Below are 10,813 nucleotides of genomic sequence, written 5' to 3' on the forward strand. Positions count from 1 at the left end.
CGTGATCTGACATTCCCTTGAATCGAGGCCATAGGGCTAGGTGGACAGTGGGGGGTCAGAAGTTAATTGTGTATCTACTTTCTTACAAGCAAACGTAGACTGGAAACCACGCCTCTTTCTTTAGGGAAAGAGACTGGCCAGGTGACTATCAGCGACTCGTCTTCATTGCGGAAGTGGTTCAGGGAAAAGGGTGTGGTCACCAGTGTTGCGGTTTAGTATACTTTGGCTAGATCTACTGTACTCGAACTCTAGCAAGCTAGCTAGCTAGCTCAGCCATCTATCAAACTTAATTTCAATCACAAGTCAACTGCTGCAAAACTATGTCCAAGTCTGGAGCTAGCTGTCACCTGGATGTACCTAGTTCTTGTCCTGTCTGTGGCAATGATACCGCTGTAATAGAAACTCAAATGTTGCTGGCAATAGGGCAAAGCAAAGGGACTTTCCATAAACCAGTTGGCAGAGAGACAAATATATCTCTGCATCTCTGCTACTTCTGTCTGTTATTTTTGCAGTGGCCTTGTAGCCAGCCAGGTTATAGCAACTTTAGAATTGCTTCATTGGAGAAGTACTGATAGACAACTTATATCCAAACAGCTAGCTAAGTAGACATAAAATTGATACTGCAACTGTACAGCTATACTCACATAAAATCAATTACAATAAAATTTATGCAATATTGTGGTTTAGATATCTCCCACGCATTCATGCACACACTACATTCCAAGCATTCCTTTGGGACGAGTCGTTGATAGTCACCTGGCCAGTCTCTTTCCCTAAAGAAAGGGGCGTGGTTTCCAGTCTACAACCAACGTACTACCACTGACCAGTTCTACCGTCTCAACCCAACCTGCACTACCATCTCAACCCTACAATGGCCAACGTAACTCCCCCAAAGAAGATGAAGAAACGTTCTTCTTTGAAGTTAGCAAAGAGGGCCATGGAGTGGGAGAGAATACTTTTCATTCGGAAATGGAAAAATATTATCTGGTAAGCTATAGTACACCTAAACACTAGCTCCCGGCCAGAGGAGGTACGCCAATGTCAGTCACTAATTAAAACATCACGTGGGCTTATGTTTTGGGTGCTTCTTGGTACAACTATTCCTTGCATTACATCATATAGACTATATTACATCATAAGCCTAGTGTTTAGATAATGTCGGTAACACGGGTAATGTAGGTAATGTAGGTAACACTGGTAAGGTAGGTAACATGGGTAATGTAGGTAACAGGGGTAATGTAGGTAATGTAGGTAGGTAACATGGGTAATGTACATGTAGGTAACACATTATAATTAGTAATTAAGTAGGTGTTACAGTCATTATAATTAGTGTGCAATTGCTGGGAAATCAGCAAACATGCTGGTTACATCATAGATTGAAGAGTTCAATCTATGGTTATATTAATTTAATTTGATGGCGACTATAGTTATTTTGATCTCTTTATAAACGAAAACGAGTAAGTCGGTGCTCTTTGTCACTATAAGGAGAGTGTCGTTTCAAATTGTGTTCATCACATTATTGCATTATTGCAACCGCTAATTATTACCACTGTTACAAAATACCTACCTATATAATGCGTAGCTATGTACATGCATTACTGCATCTAATTAACTGCATTACCTATAATACATTATATACCCGTGTTACCTACATTACCTATGTTACCTACGTTACCTACATTACCTGTGTTACCTACATTACCTACATTACCAGTGTTACCTACATTACCTACATTACCAGTGTTACCTACATTACCTACCTTACCAGTGTTACCTACATTACCTACCTTACCAGCATTACCTACATTACCAGCATTACCTACATTATCCGTGTTACCTACATTACCAGCATTACCTACCTTACCAGCATTACCTGTGTTACCTACATTACCCGTGTTACCTACAGTTCATTTAGTCTAGAGAGTAGATTACCACAAATGTGTGAGTAGTTGTACTTAAATGTAAATATCTTTTGATTGAAGTATTTCTAAGAAATGGTGTTGATACCCGTGTGTAGATGAATGACTGAACTACAACATATCCAAAAATGTTTCCATGGAAACATAAGGTGGTGGGTTTGTGGTGATTAATAGAACAACAGCAAATTGTTATAGTGGGTAATCGGTTAGAGTAATAAAACAGTAATCTTGTACAGCTAAGGTCCTAGACTTCATCACGTAATTGTTCAATGGTTTAAGTATCCTGGCCATCCCTTTATGGGTGTTACAAATGTTCACAGTGTTTATAATTCATGATTTATTGGTTTTCAGGTACACTTTTGGTTAGAGTAATAACTTTTGAAAAATTAATAGCTTAGCTTTCAAATTTCTGTAGTAAGTTTACAGATAAATGGGCTACATTTTGATACCAAGAACATCCTATATACTTATAGTATATAGAAAGTAGCTCTTTGTATGACTTTGTCAAGATATTTTTGTGATAAATCAGTATTTACGGGAACAAATATCCAATAATGTTGCGGGTCTCTCACTCAAACAGGGGGGTTGGGGCGGCGTCTATATATAAATTTATAATTTCTCAAACAGGAAAATGACCAGTTCTGGAATACACGCAACCGTTTACCGTATAGCTGGTTATTTTCGAGGATTGGCCCAGAAACACAAACATTTAGTGCCTCGAAAATTGGTTTACATCCGGTATTGAGCCTTTCTACTATAGGGGTGTGGTCAATTGAACATCTATCCTCGAAATGCCAATCCGCGAACATTTAGTGCCTCGAAAATAACCTGCTATACGGTGGAAACTTTGATTGAAGGTTCTAGCCCATCTGATAGCTACTAGAAAGATCAGTGCTCCTCGTATGAGCCTAGAGTTGTGATGGCGATTATCTCTCCTCTCTTCATTTCTAATACCGTACAGCGCGAAATTTTCAAGGCACTTATATTCCGTGGATTGGCCTCTAAAAGTATTTCGTTGCACAAGTTCGCAGAATGACTGCTTACCAGAAGCCATGCCTTTACGTCATACATGACTTGTAACAGGTAATTCTACTTCGTGGACTTAATTTTCGGCTAACCCACGAAATCCGCGAAATTTTCGTGCTATACGGTAGTTTAATCAACCACGTTGGTAACCATAAGTACTAAAAACTTTACTACTGTAGCAGTTAATTTTCGTTGGGTAAAGAATTCGAAAAAATTGAACGTGAACGGTGCATGGTTGGTTACCAGGCCTTCCTCTAGTGAGAGGGACTGCGATCGAGGCTAGTGAGAATGTAGCTGCACTTGAATACGTATGTGTAGCCTAAAAGTATTCCTTCCGTTTGTGTCTCTATGAGCACACTAGCTGGTGCAAGAGACCTTACAGTTAACGAACACACCAACAAAACAATGGGCAACTTCATTGTTCTTAAACATTTCTTTTGAGCGTTAATACAGTGAGTGAAGACGATTATGAGAATGCAATGTGACTGTGTGTTTATTTCCTGCAGTGTCCCGTGGTGATGTGAGCGGGGTTATATGGCTACTGGCGATACCTCGAGAAAAAAAAAAGCGAGATGAAGGCCGTACCTCAAAGGTGTCTTGGAAACCGGCCGAATGAAACGAATGAACGTCCTTTTGAAAAGGGGAAAACACAAAACATACACTAATTCTATACATTAATTACAAACGTTCTTGAAAACAAACACTAATTGATTGTATTCCTGCGTTGTTATTGATGCTCACTTATCACTCCCACTCAGTAGCTTGTCACTAGCTCTCGCTTGTTGTTTTGCAATTATGTTGTCAATTATATAATGGTCATGCACATAACTTACAAAATGAGTGCAAGCGTGCGCTATAGCTTGCTAATGCCTCTCAACACTATAGTAGAGGTATATAAATAATTTGCATTTCAAATTGAGTTTTTCATTATAAATGGGTTGTTTTTACAATAGGATACCAATCATGTATGTTAACAACTGTGGACCATCTGCCTTATAATTATGGTCAGATGGTTTCGGCCTTATTGGGCCTCATCAGCACAGTGCAGTTGCATGGTATGATTATGCAATAGTTAGACACTGTTTAGGAAGTTTCTGCATGATTTAGAAGCCCAAAGGGCTGGTCGTATTATCTCGAACGCAGTGCCCTGAGGACTTCTAAATCACGTGGAAACTTCCTAAACAGTGTCTAAGCATTTTAGATCATAGCAACCATGAGTATTTAGTCAATTAGATTTGAATGTTCTTATCTCTACATGATTTTCTAAGTGAAGTATATACATGATTTTCTAAGTAAGTATATACATGATTTTCTAAGTTGGATAGAACACTTAATTCCTTTAGCCAATCAAATTGCAGTATTTATGGCAAACATGATGGTGATGTGAGCGGGGTTATATGGCTACTGGCGATACCTCGAAAAAAAAAAAGCGAGATGAAGGCCGTACCTCAAAGGTGTCTTGGAAACCGGCCGAATGAACGTCTTTTGAAAAGGGGAAAACAAAACATACACTAGCTAATTCTATACATTAATTACAAACGCTCTTGAAAACAAACACTAATTGATTGTATTCCTGCGTTGTTATTGATGCTCACTTATCACTCCCACTCAGTAGCTTGTCACTAGCTCTCGCTTGTTGTTTTGCAATTATGTTGTCAAATTATATAATGGTCATGCACATAACTTACATGAGTGTTGCAAGCGTGCGCTATAGCTTGCTAATGCCTCTCAACACTATAGTAGAGGTAAATAATTTGCATTTCAAATTGAGTTTTTCAGTTGTTTTTACAATAGGATGCCAATCATGTATGTTAACAACTGTGGACCATCTGCCTTATAATTATGGTCAGATGGTTTCGGCCTTATTGGGCCTCATCAGCACAGTGCAGTTGCATGGTATGATTTAGCCTCGGTCCCAGGCCGATTTTTTTTTAATAGAACAAAGTTGAAAAATACGCGACCTAGCGTTCAATTGGAGACAGATCGGCCTGGAGTCGAGGCTAGGTATGATTATGCAATAGTTAGACACTGTTTAGGAAGTTTCTGCATGATTTAGAAGCCCAAAGGGCTGGTCGTAGTATCTCGAACGCAGTGCCCTGAGGACTTCTAAATCACGTGGAAACTTCCTAAACAGTGTCTAAGCATTTTAGATCATAGCAACCATGGGTATTAAATTTTAGCCAATCAGATTTGAATGTTCTTATCTCTACATGATTTTCTAAGTGAAGTATATACATGATTTTCTAAGTTGGATAGAACACTTAATTCCTTTAGCCAATCAAATTGCAGTATTTATGACAAACATGATCTAAGCATCAGAGGAGGTTGGACACGATCACGTGCACCACTTTTTTTGCTGAGCTGGCATAGAAATTGACAAGGGTTTTCCATGTAAACTTCTAGCTGGTGTTGCACGGTCATTGGAGACTGAAAGCAACATTTATGTATCTCTCTGGCTATCATTAACCAACCCGATCCCCATGCAGCGATCCCCTCTATTCTGGCGAGTTATCAGTGCATATAGTGTTTACCAGATTCTTGTCAGCCAGTACAGTACAAGCTACATGCAGCACCGCTGAGCTATACTCTACCCTATAGTCTAGCTAATCCTGGTCCAACTAGACAACAGTTATAAGCTAGCAAAGTAACAGTAGCCATACATTCTTTTTACAGTTGCTCGGTATCCATGGTAACCTGAGCAGAGACATCACATACGTCACAAAATTGATGACGCGTGGCCAACCTCCTCTGTCTAAGTATACTTAGCACCTCAGGTGCTGATGCCTCGGTGGAGATGCCAAAGCTACGTACATATAACATAAAGCAACTAATAGCTTTTTTAAATTTACATGACAACATACATTTTACTGCGCATGCAAACTCAAAGAATGGGTAACGATCAACCAATTGACACTCCGTAAACAAACGTGCTCTTCTGAAAAGGCTGCAATGACATTCCAAGTAAGCAAAACTGTGAACATTATTTTGCAAATCCACGAATTAAGTCGAAGACAAAGGATACTTACTTGTGACTTGTTGGCTGAGCTAATATGAACCAAATGTTTGTCAGTAGTGTGTGTGTGTGTGTGTGTGTGTGTGTGCGCGCAAATGAGGATATTCAAGGTCAATTCAAATCTGCTTCCAGCGGACTTAATTATCTCCAACCCCCTCACTAGTGGTTAGAGGTAAGAAAGAGAGAGCGGAATGCAAATAAGTTATCAGGAATCCTTTTAATTGACCCTGACTATCCTCCTGTGCACAGTGCACGGTGTGTGTGTACATGTGTGTGTGTGGGGGGGAGGGGTCATGGCTGAGTGCACTTCAACTTTTAACTTCTGCCACCAACTTGAAATCCTCCATTGTATGGCATACTATTTGTTCTAAAAGTATGCTAAGAATAGGGGGGCTAAATTTTGTATTTGTGTGGCGACAAGTTAAAAACAGTGGCGCTAATTTTGTGGGGCTACTCAAAAGAGAGTGGGGTTAAACTTCGTGTTTGTGTGACGGCAAGCTCATGCTGATTGTGTGTTCAACAAATAAAAAGAGTGGCCTAAACGCATAGCCAGCCCCCACAACAAGATGACAAAAAAAATGCAAGTATGGGTCAACAGGTTAAGCCACAAAGACTGTGCCCGCGTAAACCGATATTATCACGCCAGCATCTCCACCCGACCTTCGGATTCAACTGACGACCTTTAAATGTGAACTACGTGCCTATAATCTAAGGGGGTACTGTATATTGACTTACATGTACTCTCTCTTATCGGTGAGTCTTCTCTCGATCTTTGTCGTTCTCAATCTGGGTGACCTGGGCAGCCATTTTCTTGAAATTCTCTTGCCACCTCCATCAGCATACGACTGGTGCTACGAGCAATCTGATTCTATGGAGAAACTCACTGGTGTGCTTGAGCTGCAGAAAAGGAAATATTGCAGTCGCACTGAGCCAAAACACACGGTAAAGACCCACTAGAGTGCTAAGGTTGATATAGGCCACCATGCACAGAGAAAACACATCACCTACGTTAGCTAGTATACACTCTGTGAAATAGAATCCCATCTCTCTGGTTAGAAAACACTACAATGTAGCTAGCTAGGTAATATTACTGTGTACCAAAACACTTCCTTACGTGCAAGGTCCTCCTCACTGGTCTGTGTACACTCTATAACAGATGTAGCTGCAATCCACTGCTGGAACTGCCCAAGGAGATATTTTATATAGCACACTCTCCTCTCAGAAGATCCTCCTAGAGTCGTGCACCCCTGCCACATGCCCCTACACGTAAACAGAATGGGAACTTTATTCTAACTGCTAGAAGTGGTAAACATCAAGAAGCAATAAAGTATACAAAGGGGCTGTAAATGGAAGCATCAGTCAACCAATAAACACATCCTCTCTACTCAGAGTGGGTACATTTGGTAATACTTTAGAGCACTTGGGTAAAAGCAGCAGTCACACTGAGCCAAAACAGACGGTAAAGACCCACTAGACAATAAATATTAAGCGACACACGAGTCCTACGTAGCTCTGATAAAGAGTTGATTGTACAACCTAACACAACTATTATCACTGTATACTCACCAGACTCGTAGCTGGTCACAAGTTCCTTTGCTACATGTACTTGCTCCTCTCCTATGTTACTGAGACGAGATTGGCCAGCTCACTCCATGTTGGTCGTCCAGACCAACCCTTCATCCATTGGTCAATCACTTCTGTCAAGCAGCCAGCACTGTCGTTGGGACACGAATCACAACACACTGAGACAAAAAAATACGGTAAATACCCCCTACACAATAAATTGGCTTCATCTCCAATGGGTATATAGGGTCACGCTTTCACAAGCTAATTTGTTCTCTGCAAGGACAAGAGATGCATATCAGTACTACTGTTAGCACACACGACGACATGTATATAAAGAGGCTAGCTCTGAACCAGGTTTCTTGGTCTGGCTAGCTAACTCATACCTCCCCATGTAAGACACAGAAATGCGTGGGTAGAAGGACATGAGGGGATGGTGATATCCAATGGTTTAGAGTTAGAGGTACACAGTTGGAGGATCACAACCATTTGTAACTGACTACCAGTTGAGTAGGGATCGCTGTGACCCTCCACGGAGCTATGAAATTGGGTGGAACCACCTACATGTAGCATGATGATGTGGACACAATAAAGTGCAGATTTCCCCAGCAAGTATTGGTGTTCAAACCACCTTGGCAAACAAGCCGCTTCCTACATATAAGTCCCTGTGATGAAGCTTATTTCACTCATGTTTGTGCGTCTTTCTGTGATCTCTATTGTTATCTGAACTCTGTCCAATAACTCTTCCCCATTTTTGTTTTTTGCACTTGTTATACCTATTATTCTCGAATGTATGTCACAGTTCAAGAGCACATGCCCTACTCTCCCAAAAATGTTTTTTGCACTTGTTATACCATTATTCTCGAATGTATGTCACAGTTCAAGAGCAGAAGAGGTATACGACACACGTGCCTCGATTAGTGGGTAAAGACTTTAGAATGGATAAGTAACAGTCACAATGAGCCAAAACAGCCAGTAAAGACCCACTAGACAATAAATGCTATGTGAGACGGAGGTCCTATCTCTGATAAAGAGTCGATCATACATTATTATAACACTATAATGGAACACAGGGGGGGGCAGAGCGTATACAACACATAAAAAGTCTAACGAAACACAGGGGGGGGGTACAGCGTATGCAACAGCTTGTTTAACCATAGATACAGGAAGAGAGGGATTGGCAACGGATCACGTGCGCCCATAAGCCACATATAAAATTACATGAAATCAATACAGAGCTTGACAAGCCATCCGTGTTTCCCTCCCCAACGCGGTAGAACAACCTTTACGAACCTTTCCAAGCCCTTCTATTCGATGCCCCTTGCTTGTAGGCATCATTATTTTAGAGATGACAAAAACATAATTTCGATTGTTGTGAAGTAGCTAGAGGTACATGCGACACTATGTACCTCCTGCTACTATAATATAGCTAGAGCTGCCTAACTAAGTAGTGTACTGTGTAGCATATGGCCTAAAGCACTGCATTGAACTGAAAGTCAAGCAGCAAAATTCTTATACTGACAGTAAAAACAATCGTTTGTCTCTTATTTTGTGTCTGGCCATTTTTCCCAACGTTGAAAGTAGGCGGCTTCAATTAAACCGCAGGGAAACACGGATGGCTATTCGAGGCGCTTTTGTTACCAATCCCTCTCTTCCTGTATCTATGGTTTAACATAAAGTACGTTAGTGTCTAATTGAGCACAGGGGGGAGGGCACAGCGTATACAACAGCTCGTAACATTGGCCTGTGACCCTATTATAAATGATGCTACCAAAAGTGAGTGGGAGATATACATGCTGTGCAGGTGCACCTGAAAACGGGTTTTCTATAGAGAGGCTTTATTTGCTTATTTGCTTATTTGCCTGATTGAGAGGCATCTTTGTGTAGGAACATTTGCATTGGATGACTCGATCTAAAGTACACGTACATGTACATGCAAGCTTCGTACTCTGAAAACATCATAGTTGTCATCTCCACCTGAGGCTAAGAGCTGACCGTCAGGTGACCATCTGAGCCTGCATAGTATCTAGGGATTACCCGTGGGTCACCCAAAGGTATACCCCAGCATGTACCAGTATGCCCAGAGTAACTATAGTACCGTAGTATCTAGGCATGACCCCGTGGGTCACCCAAAGGTATACCCCAGCATGTACCAGTATGCCCAGAGTAACTATAGTACCATAGTATCTAGGGATCACCCATGGGTCACCCAAAGGTATACCCCAGCACGTACCAGTATGCCCAAAGTAACTATAGTACCATAGTATCTAGGGATTACCCGTGGGTCACCCAAAGGTATACCCCGGCACGTACCAGTATGCCCAGAGTAACTATAGTACCATAGTATCTAGGCATGACCCGTGGGTCACCCAAAGGTATACCCCGGCACGTACCAGTATGCCCAGAGTAACTATAGTACCATAGTATCTAGGCATGACCCGTGGGTCACCCAAAGGTATACCCCGGCATGTACCAGTATGCCCAGAGTAACTATAGTACCATATTATCTAGGGATTACCCGTGGGTCACCCAAAGGTATACCCCGGCACGTACCAGTATGCCCAGAGTAACTATAGTACCATAGTATCTAGGGATTACCCGTGGGTCATCCAAAGGTATACCCCGGCACGTACCAGTATGCCCAGAGTAACTATAGTACCATATTATCTAGGGATTACCCGTGGGTCACCCAAAGGTATACCCCGGCACGTACCAGTATGCCCAGAGTAACTATAGTACCATAGTATCTAGGCATGACCCGTGGGTCACCCAAAGGTATACCCCAGCAGGTACCAGTATGCCCAGAGTAACTATAGTACCATAGTATCTAGGGATTACCCGTGGGTCACCCAAAGGTATACCCCGGCACGTACCAGTATGCCCAGAGTAACTATAGTATCATAGTATCTAGGGATTACCCGTGGGTCACCCAAAGGTATACCCCGGCACGTACCAGTATGCCCAGAGTAACTATAGTACCATAGTATCTAGGCATGACCCGTGAGTCACCCAAAGGTATACCCCAGCATGTACCAGTACGCCCAGAGTAACTATAGTACCGTAGTATCTAGGCATGACCCCGTGGGTCACCCAAAGGTATACCCCAGCATGTACCAGTATGCCCCAAGTAACTATAGTACCATAGTATCTAGGCATGACCCGTGGGTCACCCAAAGGTATACCCCAGCATGTACCAGTATGCCCAGAGTAACTATAGTACCATAGCAGGGTGTCATACAGGGGGGGGGGGGAAGGGGGGATATCCCCCCCCTATCTCCAATTTCCCCCCCCT

General features: G+C 41.9%; 2 long non-coding RNA genes across 2 annotated transcripts; one reads left to right on the top strand and one right to left on the bottom strand.

The window, feature by feature from the left end:
• Positions 1–768: 768 nt before the first annotated feature.
• LOC135343992 (uncharacterized) lies at positions 769–3,758 on the top strand. Its single transcript, XR_010397300.1, has 2 exons — positions 769–987; positions 3,452–3,758. It is a non-coding gene; the product is annotated as an uncharacterized LOC135343992 (long non-coding RNA).
• A 1,223-nt stretch (positions 3,759–4,981) lies between these two features.
• LOC135344418 (uncharacterized) lies at positions 4,982–8,015 on the bottom strand. The gene is made up of 3 exons (XR_010397448.1): positions 7,525–8,015; positions 7,073–7,218; positions 4,982–6,855 (listed from the first exon to the last, which is right to left on the bottom strand). It is a non-coding gene; the product is annotated as an uncharacterized LOC135344418 (long non-coding RNA).
• Between the last annotated feature and the right edge of the window lie 2,798 nt (positions 8,016–10,813).

This window comes from Halichondria panicea, chromosome 11 (assembly GCF_963675165.1).
Source record: "Halichondria panicea chromosome 11, odHalPani1.1, whole genome shotgun sequence".
NCBI lineage: Eukaryota > Metazoa > Porifera > Demospongiae > Suberitida > Halichondriidae > Halichondria > Halichondria panicea.